At 50.5% G+C, this 10,437-nt stretch overlaps 1 long non-coding RNA gene across 1 annotated transcript; it reads right to left on the reverse strand.

Annotated features, from left to right (window-relative positions):
- Window positions 1-1,241: 1,241 nt before the first annotated feature.
- Window positions 1,242-2,808, reverse strand: LOC139354204 (uncharacterized). The gene is made up of 3 exons (XR_011605315.1): window positions 2,202-2,808; window positions 2,083-2,140; window positions 1,242-2,020 (listed from the first exon to the last, which is right to left on the reverse strand). It is a non-coding gene; the product is annotated as an uncharacterized lncRNA (long non-coding RNA).
- Between the last annotated feature and the right edge of the window lie 7,629 nt (window positions 2,809-10,437).

A 10,437-nucleotide genomic window follows, 5' to 3' on the forward strand; every position in this document is an offset into this window, starting at 1 on the left:
TAGTTTTGAAGTGGTTGGTTTCCACGTCCCTGCCTTGTGGTGTTGAGATAGTGGCTGCCTCCACGAATACTTCTTCAAGAGCATCGGTAGAGCAGTCGATGTCCGCTTTGATGTTGAAGTGAGGGGTTAATTTGATGTGTGAGCTTACATACTTTTTATATTTTAACCAGTTCTGTGCGACGTCAGCCTGAGGGGGTGATCTGTGGTTTTTGTGCTTTGAAGAAGAGTTATTAGCACTGGCGAATCGTCTGACGACAGGTCCGAAATCGCTTTGGCACTTATTATATTGCGGGGAATGTTTTTTGTCACCGCAAAGTCTTTTAGGTCTGGAACTTTCCTGGGGTCTGTTGGCCAGTATGTGGGGCTGCCAGGGGAAACATAGTCTAATTTCCCAGTCGTCATCTAGCTTTCATTGCGTTTAGACGTGCTTAAAATTTTCGCTATGTTACTTCCCCGCTGTCCCGAGTGCAAAACCGATGTTACAGTGGTCCAGCTTCGCGCTTCGGACGCTGTTCGCTGCTCTTCTTTGTGCCGTCGCGCCTATCATACTTCTTGCGTTGCCCTACCGGACGATGTGCTCAAACTCTTATTAAATCCAAATATACTGTGGCAATGTAATAGCTGTGTGGTTGCGAATGATTCGCATTCTAAAATCGATGAATTCGATGATAAATTGAAAGTCCTGGAGCGCATATACCAGGGCCTTCATAACAAATTCTTGGAGGCGTTCCCCCCTAAAGATGTTGCATTGAATCAAAATGTAAGTTGCAAGCCTCGTCTACCGAGACCTACCAACGTAGCTGCAGCTCCCCACTCTCACTTGTGTAAAACTTGTAAAAAAAGATGTTGACGTTACAACTTTAAAGTTTGTAAATTTCAAGCTTGGAATCCCCGATTAGCTTTACGATAAAGTCTTCAAAAACGATTTCTGGCCGAACTCAGTTAAGGTCAAAAGATTTCTTCGTAGAGAACGGGCCATTGTAGTAGGGGATGGAATCTTATCTAATTTGCCGGAGCCTGGACAAACTTCATCATCAATTCAGCCATCAAAAAACCCCTAGTGTTCGACGCCACTGGCGTCGATACTTTTGCGGGACATCGTCTGCAAGCCTTTCCTCATTTGTCGGAGTCGTTTTCGCAACAACATCGGCAGCTGCTTGCCTTTCTCACTGCGCTCTCTTCATCTTCTGACTCTCTCCTAACGCACCATCGACAACATCAGCCGGAGCTTTTGTTGTCCACTTTGTGCGACATTGTTGCAATTGGAGTCGAGTGGGAGCGACGTTATCGATAGTTTACGTCGATAGGGCGATAGCTGCAGCAGCGGGATGAGTCTGGCGGGCGATCTGGCCATTTGAAGATTAATCCCGGTTCGCTCTGGGATTACTTCAAATGGCCCATGTATCCAATGACCCAATGTCGAGAGAGGCCATGTAAAATGGCGGGGGGCGATGATCAGCAGATATCGTGATAGTCGCGGCCATACTGTCCAGCAATCAAGGCAGATGCAGCTAGGAGTGCTAGTATACATTTTCTTTGTGCCTTAAATTAAATAGTGAGTTATGTGAAAGTTCTAGAGTAGTTCGGTATTTAATATTTATCATTTATAAAGGAAGCCGGGGTCCCAATACAAAGGGCCCCGGAAGAATTTATTTGGAGTTTTACCGACATCGCCATACTTCGCCATACCTACCAGCCCGACTTGGCTGCCCAGCAACCGGTGTCCGTTCGACCCGTGCCAGCGACCAGCCAGGAAAGCCTTCCACAATCGACGCCGACGACGTCAAAATTTCCCGGTGAGTCCGTTCCGGCGTACCGCGTCCTCATCCTCTCGCGAACTTCCAGCGGTCGCATTGCGGCGCTGAGAAGTATCGCCATTTTGTCTGGCAGCCGAATCTCGGACTGCCCGTGCACCACTTACCGGAGAGCGCCGTTTTCCCGTGTGGAGATCCGTATCGCTGCTGGCCGCCGGCGGAAAGTCATCCGCCCGGGGTATCATCGCCTCCAGGCCCGACGGTGGCTGAAATTTACGAGAAATTAAATACACGTGTACCTCGATTATATATATTGATATCTACTTACCTGTTTGTGAGTTTATCCGGAGTTAGACCCGAGAGCCTTATTCGTCCTCGTTGTTTGCCTAAAATTAAAAAGGTCGCGAGCATTAGTTAAATGGTATAGATTACAGTGCAGTTACGTACCTTTTTGGCCTGTCCCTTCTTTTCCCCTGGAGCTCCTCAGGATGAGGTGACCATACACACGCGCATCGCGCATGTTCCTTTGAGGGCCGCGTTTCCATGCGAGCTCTACCAATACATGGCTGGTAGAGCATAGTTTCCGCGGCGCCTGTACCCTTTTCCAGCAAAACGAATCCTCTGCTTTGGCCGCGTAAATAACCGAGACGGCGGCCAGGTTTCGGTCTTGAAGGCTGAGGAAGGATAAATCTGTCAAAAGAAGCATGTATATATACGATTGTACTTATGATATTTATTAAACCTTTGTAATACCCATCCATGGTTGGGTGGGAGCGCTTGGCTAGGTCACCGATAGCCACCAAATGTAATCCATTTTCCCGTCAATATTTGTAGATTTTTGCTTTGTTTACGTTTTGTCCTTAGTGATGACCGATAGATTAGTAAAGTGAGACCGTGAAGTTATCGATACTTATGTTGCGAGCTGTGGCATTAGGGGTACTCTGCCCTGAAGACGACTGAGCTAGCGGCACTGCCACCGAAAAAAGCAGTTCGTAACATATTGGCGCCCAATTTAAACAAAATAAATTGTCGAGGCGACGACGTCTCGCCCATTTATAACCCTGACGCCCCCGCCATCACGACCTATGGCTTGTAACATAGATTGCAATTGCTAGGGAGTGGTGACGGGGAAGTCAGCTGAGTAGGGAAGTTGGAAGAAGAACGGGAGGCACGTCGACATTGCCGACGATTTGCTCCTGGTCACAGGTTTACCAGTGAATCGGTAATGGCATCTTGAGGCAAACCAAGATTTGCGTCACGGGATGCACTGAAGAGAATGTGTGATAATTTCTGTGATAGAGTAGTTTTAAGGCTTGTATTTTTGTTATTTATTTATTTGAAATGTTTTTTTGTTAGGATGTGGTGTTCCTGGGTTTTTCTCCCCGTCCTGGACTTCTTATTTTATGTCGGTTGTGAACTTAATTGCGTAATCGTGACCCGTAGCAACCCTACGCGCTGCACGGTTACCTCGATTTGAAATAGAAAACAAGGAAGAACGCTATAGTCGAGTACCTCGACTATCAGATACCCGTTACTCAGCTAAATGGAGATATGGAAGCAGCAAAGCGAGATTAAAATGCGCCACCTACCGGCGGTATACAGATTTAAGCGTTATGGGCGTTAGAGTGGGCGTGGCAAATTTTTTTTTGGATCAATCGATAGGTATCGACAAGACCAATACATTTCAGTTATCTAGCATGAAAATTGTGGGCGTCACAGGTTTTCGCGGTTTGTGGGCGTTAAAGTGGGCGTGGCAAACTTTTTTTTGGGTCAATCGATAGGTATTGATGAGAACAATACATTTCAGTTAAAATTTTTATTCTAGCATTAAAACTGTAGGAGCCACAGTTTTGGGCGGTTTGTGGGCGTTAGAGTGGGCGTGGCACTGTGCTGAAACAAACTTGCGCTGCGTAAGAAGCTCAGGAATCTGCACGCCAAATCTCAATAGCCTAGCTCCCATAGTTTCCGAGATCTCAGCGTTCATCCGGACGGACAGACAGACGGACAGACGGACAGACGGACATGGCTAGATCGACTCGGCTAGTGATCCTGATCAAGAATATATATACTTTGTGGGGTCGGAAACGCTTCCTTCTGCCTGTTACATACTTTCCGACGAATATAGTATACCCTTTTACTCTACGAGTAACGGGTATAAAGAGGGCGGGAAAGAAAAGTAAACAGGAGCCAAACCGAGCCGATGTCCTTAACTGGCGGCTATCACCACGGGTGATAGCTAGTCCAGTTGACGAACGGCTAGGCGGAGACGGGAAAATAGGATTTTTGAAAGAAGCGCAAGACAGTTAGGTCGGAAGCCCACCGGCGAGGGTCAGTTCCATCTCCCCAAATCAAGAGTAGAGGAAGAAAAATATAATAAAGAAATTTAGGAGATTTTCAAAGGTGTTGGAAAGTGAGGAATATTTGGTTATTGTTATTTATTTTTGCTGTTAGCTATTTTCGTATTTATTTTGATATTTAATATTTATTATTGTATTTATTTGTTGTCTTATTTATTTATTTATTTATCACATTTATCAACGTATTAGTAGTTATTAAGTATTTATTTAAAATTTCTTGGGAGGTATGTCCGAAAGTAAGGACGCCAGGGATAGGCACGGCCACCAGCTCAGATCGATGGGTCCTCCTGGCGACGACAAGGACGATGTCTGGTCCACGGACGTAGAGGGTGCTGCTGGGTTGCCGCGGATATCGCTGGCTGGGGTTTACCCAGAACGCCGGTAGGCGGTAGTGCGGTGGATCGGATTCGGGATCAACCGGCGGATCTGGAGCACCATCGGTCGCCCAGGGTCCTGGACTTCAAGGCAATCTTCGAGGCGCAGGATCAGCATCTGGTTCCGGAGCAGCCGGGTCCACAAAAGCCGAACACGGAACGGGATACTGCGGCGGAGTCTGCGATGAACGCAGCTCTGGCACAGGCTGCCCAAACCTATCGCGCATCACAGGAGTTAGGAGTGAGCCAGGCGTTGCGGGAAGAAATAAAGAACGGATTCATCGACATGATGAAGTTGTTGAACGACGTCCTGAGGCCAGCCGAGAACAAACCGCAGCCGCTCCAGGAGGGTGCGAGTCGCCAAGTGTCGATGGTGCCCAACCCGTCGTGTCCAGAAGGCGGCGCAAATGGCCCAGCGGAGATTCAGCAGCGGCAGGATACGGAAGGATGCTACCGAAGGCCGTCGGAATTGCCGCCCAGGCAGCGACCTCGACTGCCGGTAAATGACTCGCCAGGGATCGACAGCAGCCTGAGCCAGGAACCGGAGTATCATCCGGCAGGCAGGAGCGATCGCCACGCAGGGCCATGGCGCATTGAGGACCGAAGGACGGCGGATTTTCGGGACGAGCCGCGGTTATACGCCAACGCGGGAGCCGGCAACGGAAACCGCTACATCCGAGTGGACCGCTGGAACCTCTCATTCGGCGGCGAGGACGATGGCCATTCCGTGGACGACTTCGTGTTCCGTCTAGAGTTCCTGCAGCGGCAGCATCAATGTCCGTGGAGTGAAGTTCTGCGCAACTTCCACGTACTCTTATCGGGCAGAGCGAAGGAGTGGTACTGGGTACATGTACGCCAGTCCAGAGTGGACACTTGGGCCCAGCTGCGCAGGCCTCTGATGGATCGGTTCCGTGGCCACCAGACGGAACACGAAAGGATGCACGAGCTTCTTCAACGTGAGCAACAGCCGGGAGAGAGCGCGGATGATTACATCCATTCGATGCAGCAACTCGCCTCACGCCTGAAAAAACCAATGCCAGAGCGGCAGTTGGTGAAGGTGGTCAAAAAGGGCTTGGGGGACGGCATCGCTAGGTATGTTTACACGATGGACGTACTCACGGTAGACGAACTTCGGGAGGAGTGCGTCGAAGTGGAGAGGAGTTTCGGTCGTCGAGGGCGTGCTGCTTACCTGCAGCAGAACAAGGTACGGGTCAGCGAGGCGCACGTACAGGACGAAGTCGACGAGCACCGACACCTGGAGGTGGACGAGCTACGTGGGCGAGTCCGATATACATTTAGGCCAGGTTGCTGGAATTGCGGGGCGGCTGAGCACGGATTCCAAGATTGCGAGGCCACGGAGTGGAGGAGATTTTGTTTCCGGTGCGGCAAGCCGGGCGTCATTTCTACGAAATGTCCCGATTGCGCGGAAAACGGTCGGCTGGGCAGTCCGAAAGCGGGAGGGACTCGCCCAGGTTGGAATCCCGCGAAGTAGTTCCGAAGAAAGAAGAAGAAGAAAAGAAAGTACATAGTCCATCTAATAGCAATAAGTATTTATTAAGATACCTACGGGAGGATGAGAGGCTTGCGTCGGGTAGCCCACAGTCTGAAATCAGCCGGATTGACCATACGGTTAAAGAAGTCGAAGTTTTGCTTCAAATCTTTGACTTACCTAGGGTTTATAGTCGGAGGTGGACTGCTGCGGATGGATCCTGGACGTGTTACGGCAATCCAGAAGATGCCTTACCCGAAATCCATGAAGGAAGTACGTGCCTTCCTCGGCACAGCGGGATGGTATCGACGGTTCGTCAAGAACTTCGCTACGCTAGCCGCACCACTCTCCGAGTCCTTGAAGAAGGCTGGAAACACAAAGTTTTCCCTAAGTCTCAGCGCCACCCAGGCAGTGGATGACCTGAAGTTGGCCTTGACGAGTGCGCCGGTCCTGGTTCATGCGGATTTCAAGAAGCATTTCTTCATCCAGTGCGACGCATCCCACGTTGGCGTCGGCGCGGTATTGTTTCAGCGGAACCAGGACGGAGACGAGCAGCCCATCGCGTTCTTCTCGGCCAAGATGAACAAACACCAGGTTAACTACTCGGTCACGGAAAAGGAATGCCTGGCGGCCATCCTAGCTATTCGGAAGTTCAGACCGTATGTGGAAGGGATGCCCTTCACATGCATTACCGATCACGCCAGCCTTAAGTGGTTGATGACAATGAAGGATCTTTCCGGACGACTCGCAAGGTGGTCTCTCCAGCTGCAGGGCTACGATTTCAGCATCGAACATCGCAAAGGCAGCGAGAACGTAGTCGCCCGCATCATCGAGGAAGTCCGGATAGATCCAACGGAGTTACTGGGATTCGAGACGACCGAATTTGCTGCGGAGGACTATAAGGAATTAGTGCAAGACGTGGAGTCCAACAGGGAACACTTACCGGACCTCAAGGTGGATGGCGGACTCATCTTTAAGCGCATGAGTAACCCCAAAATGGACGAGGAATTGGAAGGATCCGAATGGAAGCTGTGGATCCCGCAAAGCCTGACGCACAGCTTGGTAGAGCGTGCTCATTCGGACCCCAAGGCTGGGCATGGTGGGATGACGAAGACCTTGGAGATCCTGCGACGCCAGTTCTATTGGCCAGGGATGACCATCCAGGTACGGGAATACGTCCGGAGTTGCGATGTGTGCAAGGAATCCAAAGCGCCAAACTGCCGGATGCAGGTCGGAATCGGAAGAAGAGTAGAGACGGAGGGGCCATTCCAGAAACTGTACATCGACTTCCTGGGCAAGTATCCGAGGTCCAAGAGTGGACACGCCTGGATATTTATCGTGGTGGACCACTTCTCGAAGTACACCTTCTTAAAGGCGATGAAGGAGGCGACGGCGTCGAACGTTGTAAATGTCCTGGTAAACGAGGTATTTTACAAGTTCGGGGTGCCTGAGACGATACATTCGGACAACGGCAAACAGTTCGTATCCAAGGCGTTTGAGGAGATGATCGATGGCTTCGGTGTACAGCACATGAGGACTCCCGTATACTCACCACAGAGCAATGCCGCGGAGAGGGTAAACCGAAACGTCTTGGCCGCAATTCGCAGCTTCTTGGACGAAGATCACCGGGAATGGGATGCACATTTGCCGGAGATTGAGGTGGCCATCCGAAACACTGTCCACTCAGCCACAGGGGAAGCGCCGTTCTTCACTGTATTCGGCCATCACATGTTCCTCAACGGGTCCAGCTACAAACTAGCCAGACGACTCAGGTCTCTGGTCGACCATGAAATGGCCGGAATGCAGACCAAGGACAAACTTCGGGTTATCCACGCCAAGGTGCAGAAGCAACTGGAGGGTGCATACCAGACGAGCCGGCAGCGCTACGATAAGCGAGCCACGCCAAGAAGTCTTCCGCCGCAACTTCGTGCTGAGTGATTTCAGCAAATCTATTAACGCCAAGTTTGCTCGCAAGTTCCTTAAAGCCAGGGTGGTCAAATCCGTCGGCAGCAATGCATACCTGCTGGAGGATCTCCAAGGCCGCAGTCTGGGAGTGTATCACGCCAAAGACATCCGGTTGTGACCTGAAAGAAGGACAAAACAAAGTATACTAGCATCGCGATCACATCTGCAATACTTCCCGTCATGCGTGGGCCCCGCGTTAGGCGCCGATCGAACTGCAGGATGGTATCAGTGCCGTGTTGAATCCCATCGTATCTCCAAAGCTACCAATTATTTCATCGTTCTGCTGAAACTCCGGGCAGCGCCCCTCGTAATCTTTGGTTGATGTTGCAATTGGAGTCGAGTGGGAGCGACGTTATCGATAGTTTAGGTCGATAGGGCGATAGCTGCAGCAGCGGGATGAGTCTGGCGGGCGATCTGGCCATTTGAAGATTAATCCCGGTTCGCTCTGGGGTTACTTCAAATGGCCCATGTATCCAATGAGAGGCCATGTAATATGGCGGGGGGCGATGATCAGCAGATATCGTGATAGTCGCGGCCATACTGTCCAGCAATCAAGGCAGATGCAGCTAGGAGTGCTAGTATAAATTTTCTTTGTGCCTTAAATTAAATAGTGAGTTATGTGAAAGTTCTAGAGTAGTTCGGTATTTAATATTTATCATTTATAAAGGCAGTCGGGGTCCCAATACAAAGGGCCCCGGAAGAATTTATTTGGAGTTTTACCGACATCGCCATACTTCGCCATACCTACCAGCCCGACTTGGCTGCCAAGCAACCGGTGTCCGTTCGACCCGTGCCAGCGACCAGCCAGGAAAGCCTTCCACAATCGACGCCGACGACGTCAACATTTCCCGGTGACTCCGTTCCGGCGTACCGCGTCCTCATCCTCTCGCGAACTTCCAGCGGTCGCATTGCGGCGCTGATAAGTATCTCCATTTTGTCTGGCAGCCGAATCTCAGTGCACCACTCACCGGAGAGCGCCGTTTTCCCGTGTGGAGATCCGTATCGCTGCTGGCCGCCGGCGGAAAGTCATCCGCCCGGGGTATCATCGCCTCCAGGCCCGACGGTGGCTGAAATTTACGAGAAATTAAATACACGTGTACCTCGATTATATATATTGATATCTACTTACCTGTTTGTGAGTTTATCCGGAGTTAGACCCGAGAGCCTTATTCGTCCTCGTTGTTTGCCTAAAATTAAAAAGGTCGCGAGCATTAGTTAAATGGTATAGATTACAGTGCAGTTACGTACCTTTTTGGCCTGTCCCTTCTTTTCCCCTGGAGCTCCTCAGGATGAGGTGACCATACACACGCGCATCGCTCATGTTCCTTTGAGGGCCGCGTTTCCATGCGAGCTCTACCAATACATGGCTGGTAGAGCATAGTTTCCGCGGCGCCTGTACCCTTTTCCAGCAAAACGAATCCTCTGCTTTGACCGCGTAAATATCCGAGACGGCGGCCAGGTTTCGGTCTTGAAGGCTGAGGAAGGATAAATCTGTCAAAAGAAGCATGTATATATACGATTGTACTTATGATATTTATTAAACCTTTGTAATACCCACTATGTGTGAATAAGCTTACCCAGTGGGGGAGATGGAACCGTAGCCGTAGTCGCGAGGAGGGGGCTCCTGCCGACTGCGAATGGGTGGTGCCCTGCAGCATCTTGAGGGCATCCATGGTTGGGTGGGAGCGCTTGGCTAGGTCACCGATAGCCACCAAATGTAATCCATTTTCCTGTCAATATTTGTAGATTTTTGCTTTGTTTACGTTTTGTCCTTAGTGATGACCGATAGATTAGTAAAGTGAGACCGCGAAGTTATCGATACTTATGTTGCGAGCTGTAGCATTAGGGGTACTCTGCCCTGAAGACGACTGAGCTAGCGGCACTGCCACCGAAAAAAGCAGTTCGTAACAACATTCGCCGTCCGCCTGGCTCGGATTTCGGCGCGCTCCTCGGAGTTGCGCGCACATCATTATTCGTTGCTCTCCTGATGCTTCATCAACAACACCAGCCGGAGCTTTTGTTGTTTGCTTTGCGCGACATTCGCTGTCCGCCTGGTTCTAATATCGGCGCGCTCCTCGGAGTTGCGCTCTCTCCCGTTGCACCATCAACAACACCAGCTGGAGCTTTTGTGGTCCGCTGCTCGCGACTTTCGCCGTCCGCCTGGCTCTAATATCGGTGCGCTCCTCGGAGTTGCGCTGTCATCATCTTGCGCCTCTCTCCCGAAGTACCTAGATAGTCGGCTGGATTCTTACTCTTCATCGCCTAATACTTATGCGCTCTCCGTCTCTACCTTTCTGACGTTCGACTTTCTACAACAACTTTTATCGACACATTTGGCTGGATGGCGAGCCTCTCAGAGTGCTCTCTCTGAAGGTGCTCTCTGGAGATGCTTTCGCCATCAACAACAACAATGGACTGCGGCTGCTGTAGTACGTTCTCGCTCTTTATTACCAGGTGTGGATTCACCTGCGTGCAGTTATATTTTGAATGCTAATATT

This window comes from Drosophila suzukii, assembly GCF_043229965.1.
Source record: "Drosophila suzukii chromosome 2 unlocalized genomic scaffold, CBGP_Dsuzu_IsoJpt1.0 scf_2c, whole genome shotgun sequence".
Taxonomy (NCBI): domain Eukaryota; kingdom Metazoa; phylum Arthropoda; class Insecta; order Diptera; family Drosophilidae; genus Drosophila; species Drosophila suzukii.